The sequence below is a fragment of the Bos mutus genome, chromosome 9 (genome assembly GCF_027580195.1).
Source record: "Bos mutus isolate GX-2022 chromosome 9, NWIPB_WYAK_1.1, whole genome shotgun sequence".
Taxonomy (NCBI): Eukaryota; Metazoa; Chordata; class Mammalia; order Artiodactyla; family Bovidae; genus Bos; species Bos mutus.
Window position 1 is genome coordinate 84357212 of NC_091625.1, and position 20599 is coordinate 84377810.

The window sequence follows — 20599 nt, forward strand, 5'->3', positions numbered from 1 at the left end:
TCCAGACTGGTGGGGCTTGAGGGATGTTCTGAGCCAGGAGAACAGTCACTCCTATGCGCCCTCAGGGGGAAATGTCTGGCTTTTAGTAGAATTTAACAGAGTCACTGATCCCGTTGCTGGATTTGATATGCTTTCCTTCCTTTCTTCCTCCCTTCCATCTACTGTCCTTCTTTCCTTTTTAGTATAAACACATTTTCTATTAAAGTAATGCATGTTTGAAGTTTTAAAGAAGCCCCATTGTTTTATGCACAGAACTACCCAAACGAAGAAGAAGCATTTTGAAGCAGGCATCCTGTTTCTTATTTTCTCAATTCTGAGTATGAATTTAGAAGCATGACGTATTGGTTGGGTACATGTTTCAGAGTCAAATAGCCCTCGCCTTAAGTTGACAAGTTTTCTTATTTACTTAGGACTAGTACTTAGCCGTTCTGTGCTTCCTCATTTGTAATAAAGAATGAAAACTGTCCCTCCATCATGTGGTCTGCGAACCAAAAAAATATACTACCTGAAGAGCACATCACATAGGGACATCCACCTGGTGAATACTTAATAAATGTAAGCTAATAGTTATGCTTATAAAGAAAGAAAACATCAGTTATATGACAGTCTGGAGAAGTCAAAACTATAGCAATGGTAAAATGGTCAATGGTTTCCAGGCCTTTGAGGCAGGGAGAATGTTAGCTGAGGTCAAACATACGAAGCACCGTTTTAAGGTGATATACCTATTCTGTACGATACTATAATGGCAGATATATGATAGTACACGTTTGGCAAAATATATCAAACTTTATAACATAAACAGTGAACCTCACTGTATGCACATTAAAAAAAGAAAAAAAAAAAAAAACCTGTATCAGAGGTCTGAGTATCCCTGGGCAGCGTGTAGAATGTGATTAAACTAATTGTACCATGAATGTATGAAATAAATGTAACTATTACAAATATAGAAAACAAACTCACCGCAAGGGGGGGTGAAGGGGAAAAGATGACCTAAGTAAATTTGGAAATGAAGGGAGTCTGTAAGATAATAGGCAAAATAAACCATTATATAAACACTGTGTGCTGGTAAAGCTGATTCTCATGAGGATGTAAGTAATTTTGATACTGCCATACATATATACTGGAATTGAACAATTAAGTAATTGGATACTGGATGTTAGGAGCAAGACTTCTCAGTGTTCGAGTGGGAGATTATACATAAGAAAGGCTGGTGCTACTGCTAAGTCGCTTCAGTCGTGTCCGACTCTGGGCGACCCCATAGACGGCAGCCCACCAGGCTCCCCCATCCCTGGGATTCTCCAGGCAAGAACACTGGAGTGGGTCATAAGAAAAGAGAGGAGGCCAAAATGAGTCATGTGGGAATAGATCAGCATTGGAGACATGAGCATAAATGCATTTTTAGTTTGGTATAGGTGTACATGATTACATATAGAAATAATTGTAGAAATATGTACATACATGGGTTACTACACACACATATAACTCCTTGCTCAGTCAGTAGAAATAATGACACCTCAGTAGCAACAAGAACACCTATGACTCAGATCTTGCTTTCTAATACCATTTTCTAACTAAAAATAATATAAAGAAGGCCCCTTGGAGATAGATTCTAGGACTGAGACAAAAAATATACAAGATGATCCTAGAGCATCTTTTAGTACCAGAAAGTAAAGGAAATGCTATTTTAAAAAATAATGGAACATGCAAAGGGACCAAGCAGAGAACTGAAAAAGTCCCCAATGGTCAAGCTGGAAATTTTTATCAACAAAATAAGTAAAGTGGTATTAGCTTATAATCCAAAACAAAAAATAAATCAGTGAATCCATACAGATATAGATAAATAATTTAAAGAGAGATAAGGGAGAACACACAAATCTCCTAGACAGAAAATTTACAAATAATTAGTGTCAGTACTCTGCCCTGAAGGAGGTGAAGCATAAATTCTCGCACACTGGATGTGAGCTGTTCATAGTGACTTTCTTCCCAAAAGTACAGTGTAGAAAAGGAGATAACTTTATAGTAATGTTACAGTAGAGAAACCTGACAAACACTAACTCACCCAGTTGACCAAGGTAAATGGAGACAATGATAAATCATGTTGAAGTATGTACTCTTGATACGATGTGATGAAAATGGCCCTTTACCTCTGTGGTCTTCCTCCATAAAACCCACAACCCCAGTCTAATCATGGAGAAAAACATCAGACAACTCCCAGTTGAGGAACACTGTGCAAAATAGTTGAGTCCTCAAAACGGTCAAAAGTCACCCAAAACACGGTAACTTTGACAAACTATCATAACAAGAGGTGCCTCGGGACTCATGAGGATTAAATACAGTGTGGTAACCTGGATGAGATCCCCAAAGAGGAAAAGGACATTAGGTGGAAACTAAGGAAATTAGAATAAATTATAGGCTACAGGTAAAATAATATATCAATATTGATTCAAAACTGCAACAAATATCCCATACAAATATATGATGTTATTAACAAGGAAAAATTGGTATGGGCTATATAGAAACTCTGTACTGTCTTTAACTGCTTTAAAATTTTAAATCTGTTTTTAAAAAGAAAAAACTTAAAGACAGATTATTATATTCAACCTAAAAACAAAAACATTAACCAGCATTACTAAGTATTACTTTTTTTTTAATTTGGTCGACAATTAGTACAAGAAATACCTAGCAACTACAAGGACTTATAAACTTGAATGTTTTAATCATCACTCCAACTAATCCTGGTCTAATTCTTATACTCAATTCAATTCAAGTTGAATCTCTTCTCAAAATTAGACCCTCCTTGAAGTTGATCTGTTATATTCAAAACCTTTATCACCCACTTTAATTTGTCTACAAGGAAATCTTACAGATGTCAGTGACTTTTACATTCAATCTGCAGTTCCTAACACTCTAAATACTCCATTACTCAGCACTCCTTGATTTAGAGCTCAAAGGACAATTTGCCCTTTGTAATCCAGTGAAAGACTATTTAAAAAGTAATAGATCAGTCACAAATTACATTAACTAACTGGTAACACAAATCCAAACATGGTGATTTTTCCCAATGATAATTACGTTTCACATCACTTATGTCTCCTGGGTTTAGTTCTTGGCCTTCTGAAGTCAGAATTTACATATTTAGCTTTTTCTCAAGTAAGTCCTCATCTAACAAACTTCCCCATCTACAACAGACTTTCTGTTGTTCTGCTGCTGCTGCTGCTGCTGCTGCTGCTAAGTCGCTTCAGTCGTGTCCGACTCTGTGCGACCCCATAGACGGAAGCCCACCAGGCTCCCCCATCCCTGGGATTCTGTTGTACTATTTTCTGTTAAAAATGTGGAAATGCAAAACAATCACTAGTAGTTTTCTATATACTCCCAGAAAGTTATTCGCTCCCTCACTACTGTTGCATAGAAAGGTACCTCTCTGAACTGAAGCTTTTTGTGAAGCCTGTACTTTGGGATCTTGAAGGTAACTATGAAGAGAGAGATGAGAAGAAACAGACAGAAAACTGAGCTCCCCCATTATATAGTTTTTGAAGGAGCTGTTTTTTATTCATCCCATTTATCTCTCATCTGCACACTGAAGGTTACACCCCATAATCTCCCTATCAGTGTTCTTAGGTCTTGCACATGAGGAATCTGATAGGAGTATAAGATAAGAATAATTTAGAATTTTATGTTTCTTCACAAGGTCCTAAAACACCTAGAGACAATGGCCCTTGAAGTAGATGGGGCAAGTAGAAATGCAGATAAAAGGAGAGAGACTGAAAATTTTTACTTCTCTCAAGTGCCCCAAACCACCTTATTTATTCCCAAGTACAGTGGACCTTCCCTCAACACTACATATCTCCGTGTACATCCACACTGAAAAAACTTTAACCTACATTTGGAGGATATGAGCCGTTATTTTATTTAGTGTGAGTATCCCCTTTTCCTTTCTTGATGAAGTATAAAGTTATGCCGTAATTTGGTGATCGGCTCAGTGTGCCTGTCTTATTCACTGGAAGGAAGAGACTTCCTCTGTTGACTGGTAAAGGGAACCAGCCTGGTACCCAGATTGAAACTCTAACTTGAAAATCCCTCCCCACCAAAATTCCAGCCTGGCCAAATTCCTATCTGGCTTCTGAGTGAAATGGAAAAAGCAAGTGGAACCAATTTATACGCTCTATACTTCTTGAATATATTTGGTAATTCACAAGTCTTGCAAAACCTTATGCAAATGAAAGCTTGGTGTCTATGGTTGTTTATGTGTGTGAGTGTTGAGTTATGTTGCTTTTATGTACGAGTGAAGTCGCTCAGTCATGTACACGAAAGTCAATTACAAGAGAAAGCTAAGCTATCTTGTGATACACAAATTCTTTCAGCCGTAGTACTTGTGACAACTGCTACTGTATGTTTTATCAAATGTCATATGGACTTAAATTGAGATAACACATTTTTAAGCTGTGGGGTCTCTTTCAAATTAAATGTACAGACAAGGTTATATGTACTGGACATGGTAGACTCCCATGGAACCATGAGACAACATGATACAGAAGACAACACAGCTATTTACACCTTACCTCACCTCCAGTTCTGGAAGCTGGCTTAATTCCATAACCAATCCTGATTGTGTCTGGCCAAAGCGATCTTGTTCTGCTCCTCAGAGGCCCTGGGAATCTGACTTGTCCCTGGTCCTCTTCATTCTATAATGCTGAAAGTAAGCCAGATTACGTTAGAATCAAACCTTAGAAACATGTCTGCCCTGGGGCAAACCAAGCAATCCATTTAACAACTTAACTTTCCCAACCAGACCAGAGCTAACCTAAAATTAACCCTTCCATAAAAGTGACTCAAATCTGGTGGCCGAATATTGGACTTTTAAAAGACTTGTCTAAAGGAAAGTGTAAGACTGGACTATTCTGGGTACTCACAACCCTTCTTTTCTCTACTAGAGCCCACTTCTGTGGTCATTCTAGATTGGCCTACTGAGTGCAGGATTCAAAACAGAGGCTCAGAAATGTTTTCATTAAAATGTATTGCAACTTTAGGTCAAAATCACATGATTAATTGTTGTATTTTGTTTAGTTCCCAGCCAGAGTAATTTTATTTAGTTCACCAAAGTAGGCCTTTGCAGTTTTAATCGAACTCTTTTTTTTTTTTTCATTATTAAATAGAATAGCCAAAACACTATATGTCTGCTAGTTTTCACCCTACAAATAGATACAGTTTTGGTAAGTGATGCTTCACCCTTTTCCCATCACAGATTTGATTCTTGTACTAACCATTTGGACAGTTCAGGACCTGCAACATTGTCAGTGTCATTCAGTCTAAACCCTTTAAACTTTAAAAATTATTATTCATCTGACACACTGTTTTTTCTGTCACGCTATTGCTCAGCAAAGTGATATTAGGAATGAATAAGTGATTATAGAAATGAGCAAGCTTCTCCAAAAAGAGGAAACATAAAAAATAAAGGTGACATTGAGAAGTAGAATCTCATTTTTAAAGCCCAAGCTAAAACAAACTGAAAACGGCTCATCCCACTGTGAAGGGCTACTAAGTCAAATTGGGTTTCTGCTTTTTTTTTTTCAAGATTGTATCAAGTATACTAAATTTATAAGGAAACAGCCTGTGGTTTTATAGAGCTTAAGAGTCCTTGCTTTATCACAGGAAGAAAGCTGCAGACTGTCAGGTTCTGAACAGCGATGGCTTCATTCATTGGCTAGAAGGCAGCATGATGACAATGGCCAGGGGTGTCAGGCTCTGGGAGTAGTAGGAATAAACAACACTTCCTAATATCTAGTCATGAATAAGGTCTTATTTAGTCTTTCCCCAAAAATGACCCCTTGTCACTTTTCCCATTTATATCCCATTCCCCTATATAAATCCTAGTTATTGTAACTTTTACTTTTTATAAATATGCTCAGGAGAAGACTTGGTTTTAGAGAATCATTTCCCTACTCATGGGTGTCTTTATAAAATTGTAGACTAGTAGAAATCCAGTAAACTATGACAGAGTCATATCTACTGCTCTGTTACTGAACAGAAGCAAGGGCATTACCTTGCCATTTAGTGACAAAATTTTAGCAAGTGGCAGTTCTTAGCCTCAGAAGAAATATTTTAAGAAGGAGAGAATTTTGAAGGCCTCTATAAGAAGGAGAAATTACCCAAACATTATATATATAAAATTTATATGTAGTCTTGAGCTCACAAAAAAGTAAATAATAGATTTTCTCTTAGTTAACAGTTTAAATATGTTTATCTGCTACATGCCGGGAAATTTCTAGGCACTAAGGATGCAGTGGAAACAAGGCAATGTCCCTGTTCTCAGTAGAGCTCTTACATTCAGAAGAAGAAAGATGGAGGATAAATTTGTAAATATACAAGATTATTTAGGAGATAAGTGCTAGGAAGAGAATAAAGAATTATTAACTGGGGGTGCTTCTTCAGCTAGGTGGTCTGGAAAAAGTCATTTCAGTTCAGTTCAGTTCAGTCGCTCAGTCGTGTCCAACTCTTTGCGACCCCATGATTCGCAGCACGCCAGGCCTCCCTGTCCATCACCAACTCCCGGAGTTCACTCAGACTCACGTCCATCGAGTCAGTGATGCCATCCAGCCATCTCATCCTCTGTCGTCCCCTTCTCCTCCTACCCCCAATCCCTCCCAGCATCAGAGTCTTTTCCAATGAGTCAACTCTTCGCATGAGGTGGCCAAAGTACTGGAGTTTCAGCTTTAGCATCAGTCCTTCCAAAGAAATCCGAGGGCTGATCTCCTTCAGAAAGGACTGGTTGGATCTCCTTGCAGTCCAAGGGACTCTCAAGAGTCTTCTCCAACACCACAGTTCAAAAGCATCAATTCTTCAGCACTCAGCTTTCTTCACAGTCCAGCTCTCACATCCATACATGACCACTGGAAAACCATAGGCTTGACTAGACGGACCTTTGTTGGCAAAGTAATGTCTCTGATTTTCAATATGCTATCTAGGTTGGTCATAATTTTTCTTCCAAGGAGTAAGCATCTTTTAATTTCATGGCTGCAGTCACCATCTGCAGTGATTATGGAGCCCAGAAAAATTAAATCTGACACTGTTTCCACTGTTTCCCCATCTATTTCCCATGAAGTGATGGGACCGGATGCCATGATCTTCGTTTTCTGAATGTTGAGCTTTAAGCCAACTTTTTCACTCTCCTCTTTCACTTTCATCAAGAGGCTTTTTAGTTCCTCTTCACTTTCTGCCATAAGGGTGGTGTCATCTGCATATCTGTGAGGTTATTGGTATTTCTCCTGGCAATCTTGAGTCCAGCTTGTGCTTCTTCCAGCCTAGCATTTCTCATGATGTACTCTGCATATAAGTTAAATAAGGAGGGTGACAATATACAGCCTTGACGTACTCCTTTTGCTATTGGGAACCAGTCTGTTGTTCCATGTCCAGTTTTAACTGTTGCTTCCTGACCTGCATATAAGTTTCTCAAGAGGCAGGTCAGGTGGTCTGGTATGCCCATCTCTTTCAGAATTTTCCACAGTTTATTGTGATCCACACAGTCAAAGGCTTTGGCATAGTCAATAAAGCAGTAATAGATGTTTTTCTGGAACTGTCTTGTTTTTTCCATGATCCAGCAGATGTTGGCAATTTGATCTCTGGTTCCTCTGCCTTTTCTAAAACCAGCTTGAACATCTGGAAGTTCACAGTTCACATATTGCTAAAGCCTGGCTTGGAGAATTTTGAGCATTACTTTACTAGCGTGTGAGATGAGTGCAATTGTGCGGTAGTTTGAGCTTTCTTTGGCATTGCCCTTCTTTGGGTTTGGAATGAAAACTGACCTTTTCCAGTCCTGTGGCCACTGCTGAGTTTTCCAAATTGGCTGGCATATTGAGTGCAGCACTTTCATAGCATCATTTTTCAGGATTTGAAATAACTCAACTGGAATTCCATCACCTCCACTAGCTTTGTTTGTAGTGATGCTTTCTAAGGCCCATTTGACTTCACATTCCAGGAAAAAGTCACTTATGAGATGGCATTTGAACTGAGACCTGTTAAAGTCATATACATCTGTGATCATGTCTTTATAACTGTAGTTCTGAGATTGGCTTTTCTACAGCGTAAATTTGAAATGGAGTTTTCTGGATATGGGCCTTACATTTATATTTCTATCAAGGCATCATTCTTTTTGTGTGTGTGTGTCCTTTTCCCTGTCTCCCAATCTAACCTTCCTCTCTTTCTACCTTTGGATCATGCTCCTTTTTTCCCCCTCTGTCCTCGTCCCCTTTTTCCTTTTATCTTCCCTTTTGCCTTCTTCCTACCTCTTCCCATCAAGCTCATTATGCTCTCTCTGAAATGTTTTCCTTGCTTCTTAAAAAAACTTGTCCATCTGGCCCACTGGGGCCACCTGAATTTCTGTTCTAACATCTTCCTTCTTACTCTACTTACTGTTAAAACAGATATAAGCAAAACTCTTTGTATTTCCTGTGGAACTTAACAAACACAGTCTCACAGTGGTTTCTCTAAAGTAGTTGTGTCTTTTTTAACTTCTTTTGATTCTTGAGTTCTCTTTCTGTGCTCTCTCTAGGAAAAAAGTAAAATTAGATATGACGTGTTATGCCAGGTCAACAACATGTAAATACTTGAAATTTTTTGATCGCTTTAATTCTCCTGAATACATGTAAATTTCAAAACACAGTGCTATATTTTATATTTGGAGGAAGTATGTGCTCTGGTTTTATGCTTTTAACTGCAATCCCATCGATGTGTTTCAATGATTTTCTCCACAATAAAAGTAGGCAATTATCTATACTTATTAAAAAAGTCATCTTAACAGAACTTTTATTAAAACTGGGAAGGCTTAATATATCCATAATAAGACACACTGCAAATATTTATTTTCAGCTACAGCCTCATAAAAAATGTACTTTCTCTTAGAAAGGAACTCTGCATGGAATTGTTTTATGTTAATTTAATTCCAATAAAATTGAAGTGTGTTTTACAAATTAATACATAATAAAGTAACACATTCTGGTAGGTTATTTCTAATTTTTGTTGTAAGTTTTTTGAATGACACTATAAATTTGAAGCTATCCACAAACCCTCCCCAAAAAAAGACTTGAATAAGACTAGGTAAAAATAAGAAAGCACAAGGACATAAATATTTAAACAATGTTGAATAGGACACACTATAAAGATATTTCACCCCCATTACATTCCCATTTCAGAAATATGGTAAATACTGGGGATTCCTTGGTGGTCCAGTGGTCGGGACTCAACCCTTTCACTGCCAGGACCCTAGTTCAGTCCTTGGTTAGGGAACTAAGATCTTGTAAGCTGTGTGGCACAGCCAAAAATTTTTTTAATTTTAAGGAAATATAGTAAATACTGTAGGTTTATCTGGTAAAATGTCCAGTAATAAGACAAATCCTCAAACTGATGAAGATTTGTAATAGAGGTAATAGAAGATTCTATTACTGCTGACATTGTTCCCGGGCCAATAACCCTTCCTTGGCATGCTCACACAGTGTCCCATCTTGCTGCCAGCTTTGGCCTGGGAAGTTATAGTCTGGCCTCACAGCTTAAACAGGAACTTTTTACTCAAATTTACAAAAAGGGATTATACTTTTGTCTTCTGCTTTTAAGGAAAGGCAGGCCCATCTTCCAGAAAGCAAAATATTTCAAAGAGAAAACTGTAGTGTGAGGGACCTCAGTGAGACAAGAGCACCTGTAGAGCCCTAGGCATGAGGCAGGAATGTGAGGCATCTTCTGCCGGGCGTTTTGCTTCAATCTGCACCAGAACACCAATAGTCTAGGACAGATTGAAGTGTTAAACAAAAGAGTTTTTCATCATATTCTCAAGCAAAATACCTATTAAGTCCTTTCCACTTCACTCTTCTGACATAATTGCTCTCTGCTTCCTTTTTCTCAGTTTGAAAATGAGAACAGGATAAATCCCATAGTATTGTTATGGGGATTGAGTTAGTTAATTCAGTTAAAATATTTAGAATCTTACGTGAAACATATTTATCATTCAATTAGTGGTAACTATTATCCTTGCTGCCACTGCTGCTGTTATTATGGTAGTTAATAGTATGAAATGCAGATATGGTAGTACTTGTGCAGTTGTGGGACTTAAAAGAATTTGTAAATCAGAAACATATATGCAGCCTAGATGCTAGAAACATCCAAGTTTACCATCTTTTTCTAAGATCCTTGTCAGATATATTTCATAATTAAACTCATCTTTCTAATTACCTAGAAAGAAAGCCTTATAAGTCTAACTTTATTTAATATATTTTAGGCAAGTATGCCTGAAAATGTTTTAAGGAATAGAGAAAACAAATTCAAATTTTGCTCCTAGTTTTCAGGGAAACAACCAACGTAAGAGACCACTGTCATCTGTAGGAGAGTCATTTGGAAACTATGGACTTTACCACATAGAACAGATTAAGGAGGACTTTGCCCATCTTGGTTAAGTGTTTGCAAAAATGGCTGACCTAATATCCCTCTCTGTACCATGGAGAGTCCTGTCCTATGTTGACTCTGGGTCTGGATATGAGACCTGCTGTGGCCAACAGGATAACAGCAAATTTGGTACAAGCCACAGAATGAAAGGTGCTCGTGTTGGTCAAGGCTCCCAAGAAAAAAAAGAATTTAAAAATTATCATTTTATATAAAATATTATATTATTATACTAAAACACATTATCATATTAAGGTATACTATTCAATAATATATAGGTTTATATAATTCAATACATTATGTATACCATAATGATAATGTTTATAATATGTGTGTTAAGTCGCTTCAGTCATGTCCAACTCTTTGAAACCCAAAGGACTGTAGCCCGCCAGGCTCCTCTATCCATAAGATTCTCAAGAATGCTGGAGTGCATTGCTGTGCCCTCCTCCAGGGGATCTTCCCAAGCTGGGGACGAAACCCATGTGTCTTACATCTCCTCATTAGCAGGCAGGTTCTTTACTGCTAACATCACCTGGGAAGCCCAATGTTTGTAATATATATAATATAAAGCCCAATATTTGTAATATATATAATACAAATATATATTATTTGTATATATAAAACCTGTTGGTTCTGTTAACTGGGGGAATCCTACTAATATAAGAATCTTTCATTCCTCTGACTGCATCACATTTCTCTTACACTCTTTCTATCTCTTAACAGAAAAAAAGAGAGAGAGGGAAAGAGAGAGAGATTTATTTATTCTAAGGAATTGGCTCAGGTGATTATGGAGGCTGAGACATTTCATGATCTGCCACATGAAAACTAACTACCCAGAAGGGCTGGTGGTGCCAGTCACAGTCTGAGTACAGAAGACTGATATCCTGACTTGAAACCAGTCAGGCAAAGAGAGCAAATTCGCTCTTAACGCCATCTTTTGTTCTAGTCAGGCCTCCAAGGAATTGGATGAGGCCCATCCACACTGGGGAGGGTAATCTTCTTTATTCAGATTAACAATTCAAAGGTCAGTCTCATCTCAAATACCCTCACAGACACACCTACAAAAATGTTTAACCAAATATCTGGGCACCCGTGGCCCCATCATGTTGACACATAAAGCTAACCATCAGTGTTCATCAGAGAGCTAACCCTCTTTTGCTGCTGGACTCTTTCTCCATCAGGTAAACAAACCCAGGTAAGCCTGCCGGAGGCTGAGGACCACATGAAGGGACTGCTAGGCTACCTGTCTCAGCTAAGGTCCCAGGTACATGAATGAGATCCCCCTCAACAAAACCAAAACAGACTGGCCTGCACAAGCATGACAAACAATAATCGCTTGAAATTTAAACTATTAGGTCTTGAGATAGATTTTTATACAGCAAAAGCAAATCAAATTGCTAACTGGACACAATTTTATTAATAAAAGCTGATGTCACACTTAAAACCAAGGCCATATTATAATCTGTGCTTAATAAATTTCAGTCTGAGACAGAAAATTCTAATCTATACTTACTGCTTGGACACAGAACTTTTGAAATATGTAAAACTATTTTCGTTCTTTGTTATTAGCATCAAATGATTTATAGTTTTTTAAAATAACAGATCAAACTTTTAAAAATTCATAGTTAAGTACACACATAAAATGAATCCCAAGATTAAGTTACAAAAAATTGCAAGAAGCAAATTAAATTTCAGGTGAATATTAAAAATGCTGGAAATACCATTTCAGTTCTAAAATAATGACATAAACATTAACTTCAAGCACCTTCAATATCAAATAGTAAAAGATTTTGTAATATAACTCTTATTCTATAAAATTCACTGAAGTGTACCATTCAGTGAATTCTAAAATATTAGAGTTGTGCAAGCATTGCTACTACTAAATACCATAATATGTCACCCCAAGGAGAAACCCTGTACCAGTTAGTAGTCACTGTCCTTTTCTCCCTGAGTCCCTGGCAACTCCTAATCTACTTTCTGTCTCTATAGATTTGCATATTTTGGACATTTTACACAAATGGAATCCTACCATATGTGGCCTTTTACATCTAGCTTCTTTCACTCAGCCTTGTGTTTAAGTTCATTCATGCGGTAGCCTTTATCAGTACTTTATTTCTTTTTATTGCCAAATACTATTCTCCTATATGGATATGCTGTATTTTGCTTATCCATTCATCATGGGCATTAGGTCATTTCCATTTTTTAGTATTACAAATGATACTGCTATAAACATTTGTACACAACTTTTAATATGAATATATATTTTTTCAATTCTCTTGAATATAAACCTAGAAGTGAAAATGCTGGGTTATATGTCAGTTGTATTTTCAACATTTTGAAGAATTTCCAAACTGTTTTCCACAGTGTCTGCACTATTTTTCATTCTGGTCAAGAATGTATGAGGGTTCTTATGTTTCTTCATCCTTAACATTTGTTTTTTTCCTTTTTATATTTTTATTATAACCATCCTAGTTGATGTGAAATTATATCTCATTTTGATTTTGAGTTCCTATCCCCTGATAACTAATGATGTTGAACATCATTCATATGCTAATCTTCCATCTGCATGTCCTCATTAGAGAAATATCTATTCAAATTATTTGCTCATATTTTCATTAGGATATTTTTGTTTTTATCCTAGAGTTGCAAGAGTTTCTTATATATACTAGATGTAACATTCTTATCAGATACATGGTGTGTGAATGTTTAATTCCATGTGTGTGTGTTAGTCACTCAGTCATGTTCAACTCGTTGCGACTTCACAGACTGTAGCCCACCAGGCTCCTCTGTCCATGGGATTCTCCAGGCAAGAATACCGAGTGGATTGCCATACCCTTCTCCAGAGGATCTTCCCAACCCAGGGATCGAACCCTGGTCTCCTGCATTGCAGGCATATTCTTTACCATTTGAGCAACAGAGAAGCCCTGTATTTTATTCCATACTGTGAATCATTTTTTCATTTTCTTGATTTTTTGAGGCACAAAAATTTTTAATGTTGAGGAATTCCAATCTATTTTTCGTGTTGTTCATGCTTTTTGTATTACATTTTTAAAACTATTGATTGCTTAAACTAAGATCATGAACATTTACTCTGATGTTTTCTTCTAAGAATTCTATTACTTTAGTTCTTAAAGGTTTTATTCATTTTGAGTTAATATTTGGAGATAGTGTGAGCCACAGTCCAATCTCATTCTTCTGTATGTGAATATGAAGATGTACCAGCTTCATATGTTGAAAACACTATTCTTTCCCTCGTTGAATTTTCTTGTGAAAAGTCAAATGACCACAGATGTGTGCGTTTACCTCTGGACTCTCAGGTTAAATGCTACGTGATCTATGTGTCCATCCTTATGCAAATACCACACTGTCTTTTTTACTATAGCTCTGTAGTAAATTTTGAAATCAGGAAGTGTGAGTCCTCCAACATTGTTCTATTTTTTTCAAGATTGTTTGGGCTATTCTAGGTCTTGCACGTTTCCATATGAATCTTAGGATTTTCTTGTACATTATTGCAGAAAAGGGAGTTGGAATTTTAATAGGGATTATGTAGATAGATCACCCTGAGGAATACTGCCAGTTTAACAATAGTAAGTCTTCCCAACATGAGCATGAGATGTCTTTCTATTTATTAGGTCTTCTTGAATTACTTTCAACAATAATTTGTGGTTTTCAGTGTATAAGTCCTGTACTTCTTTGGATAAATTTATTTATAAGTATTTTATTCTTCCTGATACAATTGAAATAGAATCATTTTCTTAATTTCATTTGGTTTTTTTTATTGCTAGTGTACAAAAATACAATTAAATTTTGTATATTCATCTTTTATTGTAAGCTTCAGCTTCACCAAACTCTTATTTGTTCTAATACTTTGTGTGTTTGTGCGTGTGTGTGTATACTTAGTGTTTTATATGATATACCTTATCTTATATATTTATGATAATGTCATCTGCAAATGGAGATACTTTCACTTCTTTCTTTCCAATCAGGAGGCTTTTTGTTTCTTTTTCCTGTCTAGCTGCCTAGGTTCATACATCTAGTACATCGTTGGATAGAATGGATGAGAGTAGACATCCTTGTCCTGTTCTTTATCTTTCACCTTAACCATGATACTAGCTGTAGGGTTTTGTAGATGCCCTTAGTAAGACTGAGGAAGTTCCCTTCAATTTCTAGTTTGCTGAACGCTTGATCCTGAAATAGTGTAGCATTTTGTCAAATGTTCATCTTGAATTTTTATCTATTATCATGATCATTTTTTTATTTATTCTCTTCATATGGTATATTATACTGATTTTCATATGTTGAAACAACCTTGTGTTCTTGGGATAAATGTCACATGGCCATGGTGTTCACTTTTTATATGTTTTGGATTAATTTGTAGGTTTTTGTTGAAGATGATGGTATATTTATTCATAAAGGACATTGGTCTGTAATTTGCTTTTCTGTGATATTTTGGTTTTGGTATCTTTGTAATACTGGTCTCATAGAATGAGATGGAATCTCTCTTCTTCTTCTTTTTTTTTTTTTTTGAGGGGGGATTATGTAAATAATTGGTGTAAGCAATATTTTAAATGTTTGGTAGAATTCACCAGTTTGCTTGATATGACTGAGCTAATTCTGTAAAGGCTCTGTTCTTTGTCATGTGTGGCTACTAAAATCTCTGTTCATTTACTTTAGGAATCAGTTATGATTGAGTAATTTTTTAAATTCCTGGAACCAATAAATCTACTATTCTTTACTGAGGAGCTTTGTATGCACGTTAAAATAACCTCCAACACTGAGTTAACAACTGTCTTAGCTTCTACTTCCTGGTTGGCTGCTTCAAGGTCAGCCAGAGGTGAGAGCTTAGGACTTTCTCAGGTTCCTTCTGAGAATGCACACAGCTCTACACATGTGCACGAACTTTTAGATTCCCAGGAATCCATCCACACTTTTCAAAGCCCCTGTGGACACCTCATTTTCTTTTCAGGCTTTTTTGGTTAATCTGTTGTTTGTGCCAACTGTTAACTATCACCTCAGGCATTATGGTTTTGAAACATTTGCCTGTAAATGTTTTCCATAAATGCCCCTTAAGGAGAGGGTTTTAGCACTGGGCAAGCTTGAGTCAGATCAAATACAGACAAGCTTTTCCAGTCAGAAAACCATCTAACACATCAAATAAGATCAATTCTTTGGAAATGCAGCTTTGAAAGAGCCCAGCTCTGTCCTGCTTTCTCAACTGTTGAGAATGCAAGTTCTTCTTCTTCAAGGCCACTGCTGAGTTGAGGAGTGGGAGGTTGGAGTTGCTATCCTTACCAATATTTGGTAATTTTTCTTGAATAAATACTTCCTAGCTTGCTACAAGCCTTTAGTTAATTTCCAGAGTTCTAAAAAAAATTAAAAAAAAAAAATTGATTCTATTTCATCAGTCTGTTGTTGTTGCTGTTGTTGCATTTATGGAGGGATACATTTTTGAATGTCATTTTCACTGCACATCACCATTAAATTAACCCTATCAAAACTGAACTAATATAATACAGGCAGTTCACCAGTTATTTTACAACAATCCAATCTTGCACATTAACAAAGGGAAAAACATACTATAAGTAATTAATTAATTAATTAAAATAAGTAAAAATATGCTAGTGTGAATCAGGGCCTAAACTGTGAAACATGACTGCAGATAGTGACACAGGAATATCTTCTGCAAATATGAAGAACAATTAAATATAAGCTACTCGGGTGACTACTTAAGAAAAATCACTATCCAATGGCAGCTCCAGGATCTTTAGGAATCAGTCAGAATTTTTAAAATTAGGACAACAAATTATAAGAAGCAGTTAATAAATTTACAGTAAATTCTACTTGTAGAGTTAACAAAATGAAAGTAAAGGCTTTTTATTAGAAACTGCATGCATAAGAACATTAAATTCACATTGTACTTAAACTCTCATCAAGGATGATTGATGATAGAAGAAAAAACCAAGAAGAAACATATTTTGGTGACTGCACTCCTATTTGCTGACACTACAGAAAAACCAAATCTTTACTACACAAAGAATGAGTTCAGAATGGAAAAACACTGAAGCATCTAAATTTGACTGTATACTATACTAAGTCAAAAACCAACTCTGAAAATGCTCTACATGAAAACAAGTTGTTTGCTAATCATCGTATTGGCAATTTTGCATTTTCTTTCAGCTAGAGGTTTATTTTTAAATTCAATCTCCCCTGATTGAAATGAGGTTTTTAAAAATCATATATTTCACATTTGTCCTCACAGCAATCGATGAGGTAGATGAGATAAATAGAACTATTCTGGGAGACACAGAATTCTAAATTAAATGATAAAATATGTCTTAAAATGACGAGGACTAAGTGCTCTTTCAGTTGGATCAGTATTTAAGAGGCCGCTTTAATTTGATACCACTGGGGGCACAGACAACAAAGACACTTGGTTAATGACAGTGCATCATTATAGAAGACAATCTAGAAGTGTATACAGAGCTAAATCGTACCTATAAAGTCATCCCAAACACCTAGATTAACCAAGAGGACTGCGATCACCCTTTAAATTGTATCATTTGGCTTTAAATAGCTAATGTCCCTCTGAGAGTTTGACTTGTCTCTCATGCTAAGTCGCTTCAGTCGTGTCCGACTCTGTGCAACCCCTAGATGGCAGCCCACCAGGCTCCCCCGTCCCTGGGATTCTCCAGGCAAGAACACGGGAGTGGGTTGCCATTTCCTTCTCCAATGCATGAAAGTGAAAATGAAAGTGAAGTTGCTCAGTCGTGTCCGACTCTTAGCGACCCCATGGACTGCAGCCCACCAGGCTCCTCCGTCTCTCATGAGAGTGGATTAATTTTTAATCTCACTTATCTGACCTCCCACAGCAATTACAGTCACGTCTACAACATGAACAATTTATTGTCCATTATTAGTTTTCTGTGTTTTAACATTGTCTTCATATTTAAATAATATGTTCCAGGAGTTCTTACATTTCTATGTCACCTTCTCTTTCCTCCTCTTCTCTCTTCTTTTACTCATAAGGTCTCCTTATTCCATTCCATGCCAGCTCTTTGCTGGGCAAAAAGTGCCCCAGTGTTTCTCTCAAGTAGAGCAATTCATTCAAACAGTTTTGAAACCCTAAAATCTTACCTAATTAACTGAAAGAAACATTTCAGCTTTACAATGTTTTTGTCCTGTCTAAATATGATTTTGAGACTGCCTCCTATTTTATTCCTCATTTTCAAAAACTCATTGTCCAGTCGTGTGTCAATAGAGGGTTGCCTGTTTTACCGTCCCTAGACCTCACTGAAATATAGATTCTATCTCAACTATGCCACTGCAACACTTCACACTTTAAAGACTTTATCTAACTGGAAATTGCTGTAGCAATTTCCAGTTAGATAAACTTGAAACTGACCACACTCGCCTTATTAAACATTTTTTTTCCCTTTGGCTTCCATGATACTAAATTGCCTTCATTTTTCTCAGCCTCCTCCTCAGACCCACCTCATATGCTCAGTGCTTGTTTTCTTCTCTGATCTCCTAGAGACTCTTCTGTTTTTACTGTATATACTATACTTTTCATGGGTGATTTCATATCTCCCTTGGCAAAAATTTCTAGCTTTAAATTCATGATTCCCAAGTAATCTTTAGCCAGGAATTTTCTCTAGGGCTTCACATCTCCCTAATCAACTGCCTTCCGAATGTCTCCATTTCTATGTTTGATAAGATCCAAAATGTAATCCACTGAAAACTGAACTCACTTCTATTCCCATCATTTCTGCTTCTCTTCCCGGTGTCTGTATCCCAGTGAAGGCTGCCACTGGCCAGCAAATGCACCTGGATGCCTCACCGAGTCCATCCTTGCCCTTTCCCTCCTCTCAACAGAAACACAAGTCTGTTCCAGATTTTCACCCTCCTCCACAAGACCCCTGAGCTCTAGCCCTGGTGTGTCTTGATTGGTTACAACTACTTTAAGTCAATAATGATAGAATCATTCCCCTCGCCAGTAAGTAGGTTTGCGTGAGCATGTGATAAAATTCTGGCCAATGAGACAAGAACTGAAATGCACTTTGTTTCTGGAAAAAGGGTTCTCATTTAATAAAAGACACAGGAAGAAACTCCCCCCTTGGTTGCCCTTTTAACTTTGTTGCCATGGATTGTTACCTAAAACTGTTAGGCATCCTGTGTTTCCAGCCAGAATTTGCCTGAGAATTTGCCTGAGGACAAAGCACATGAAACAACAGAAGACAGAATCAAAAGAATGCAAAGCCTATTATACAGAGTGAAGGAAGCCAGAAAGAAAAACACCAATACAGTATACTAATGCATATATATGGAATTTAGAAAGATGGTAACGATAACCCTGTATGCGAGGCAGCAAAAGAGACACAGATGTATAGAACAGTCTTTTGGACTCTATGGGAGAGGGAGTGGGTGGGACGATTTGGGGGAATGGCACTGAAACATGTATAATATCATATAAGAAACGAATCGCCAGTCCAGGTTCGATACAGGATGCTTGGGGCTGGTGCACTGGGATGATTTGGAGGGATGGTATGGGGAGGGAGGTGGGAGGGGGGTTCAGGATGGGGAACACGCGTACGCCCGTGGCAGATTCATGTTGATGTGTGGCAGAACCAATACAATATTGTAAAGTAAAAACAAATTAAAAAATTTAAAAAAAAAGAATGCAAAGAAGCAGAACTAGAGCCCCATTCCTCAGATGTTCTTCTCTCTCTCTCTTTTTCTTAAACTTTTTATTTTATATTGGAGTATAGCCAATGGATAATGTTGTGAGTTTTAGGTGCACAGCAGTGACTCAGCCACACACACATATCCATTCTCCCCCGAACTCCCTTCCCATCCAGGCTGCCACATAATATTAAGGTTGCTCTTCTCTCGAATGGTGATTCAAATCAGTGGTTTTGGTGATTCAAACCAGTGGTTCTCAAACGTAACCTGCAAAAACTTCTGAAATAGATACTGCTCAATTCCAATTCCAGAGATTTTGATTAAGTAGGTATATAAGTGGGACTCAAGAATTCACATCTTGAACATGCTCCCAGGTGATGTTAGTACTGTTTGTTCAAGAAATGCACTTTAAGAACCACTGATTTAAAATCACTGACCCACGTTTCCTACCATGTGCAGCCAAACACGGTTTAATGGATAAAGCTATGCACTTCACTGTCAAAATCAGAACCCTGTGTCTCATTTGAAGCTCTCTTCTTTTCTCCACACATACAACCTCTCCCAAAATGTTATTCATTCTACTTTCTAAATATTTCCCATATTTGCAGGATTTCTCCATGGTGAACATCATTTTCTAGTTCAATCTCTCCCTTGGATTAGTGCAGTACTTGAACTGGCTTCTAGTCCCACCACTCTGTCCCCTTTAGCAGTTCACCACCATCAGGGTAAGTTTTCAAAAATGCAAATTCTGTCGTGTCTCATTTGCTTAAAGCTTCACAGAGGCTCCCCAGGCCTTCCAGTACCTTGAACCACAGTCCTTGGCCGCACATTGCACAGACTTGCTCCTGGTCACTCTGCATCTTACACTTGCCCACAACGGCTTTCCATAATGTCTCTAGTTCCACAGTGTCTTGAGTTCACTGTGCTCTTCTGTTTCATAGGCTCTTCTGTTCTCTTCCACCCTGGGCCCTTCTCTACTTGCATTGCACTTATTTATTTTGAATTAAAGGTTGTGTTCAGATATTTCTTTCTCAAAAAATTTTTCTATGATCTCCCAAGTGTGGGTCTGAGACACCTCCTGCAAGCTCACACAAAACTCTTTGCTTCACCTCCGACAGCATGTTTTTTATTGCCTTGTAGTGACCTCTTTCCTCATTAGCACACTTTCAGAGATCAGGGACCATGTCTATCTCATCTGCCTCATAATCCCTCACATAATGCTTAGGACCACATTGTCATTATCCTCATCCTCATCTTCTTCATCATGTTCATTATGTCGTCTTCCTTCTCCTCATCTGGCAAACAGACAGTAAGCTAAGGGCCTTACATATTTAATGTTCTAACTGCCATATTTTGCCATAAGGAAAATTAGGTTCAAAGAGACCAGGTAATTCACTGCAGGAGGCAGTGAGCAATGAAAAAGCAGGATTTGGACCCAAAAGGAATCTAATCCTAGAATTCTCCCTCCATTCCTCCTTCTTCCGATAACAGTATGACA

The 20599-nt window shown here is 37.4% G+C and overlaps 1 long non-coding RNA gene across 6 annotated transcripts in view; it reads right to left on the reverse strand.

Annotated features, from left to right (window-relative positions):
- Positions 1–20599, reverse strand: part of LOC138989179 (uncharacterized) — a 274790-nt gene that overhangs the window by 227355 nt on the left and 26836 nt on the right. For all 6 annotated transcript variants that reach the window (XR_011465405.1, XR_011465404.1, XR_011465401.1 and 3 more), the window contains 2 exons: positions 8407–8539; positions 4560–4690 (listed from right to left, as the gene is read on the reverse strand). This is a non-coding gene — a long non-coding RNA (uncharacterized lncRNA). The remainder of the gene's footprint in view (positions 1–4559; positions 4691–8406; positions 8540–20599) is intronic.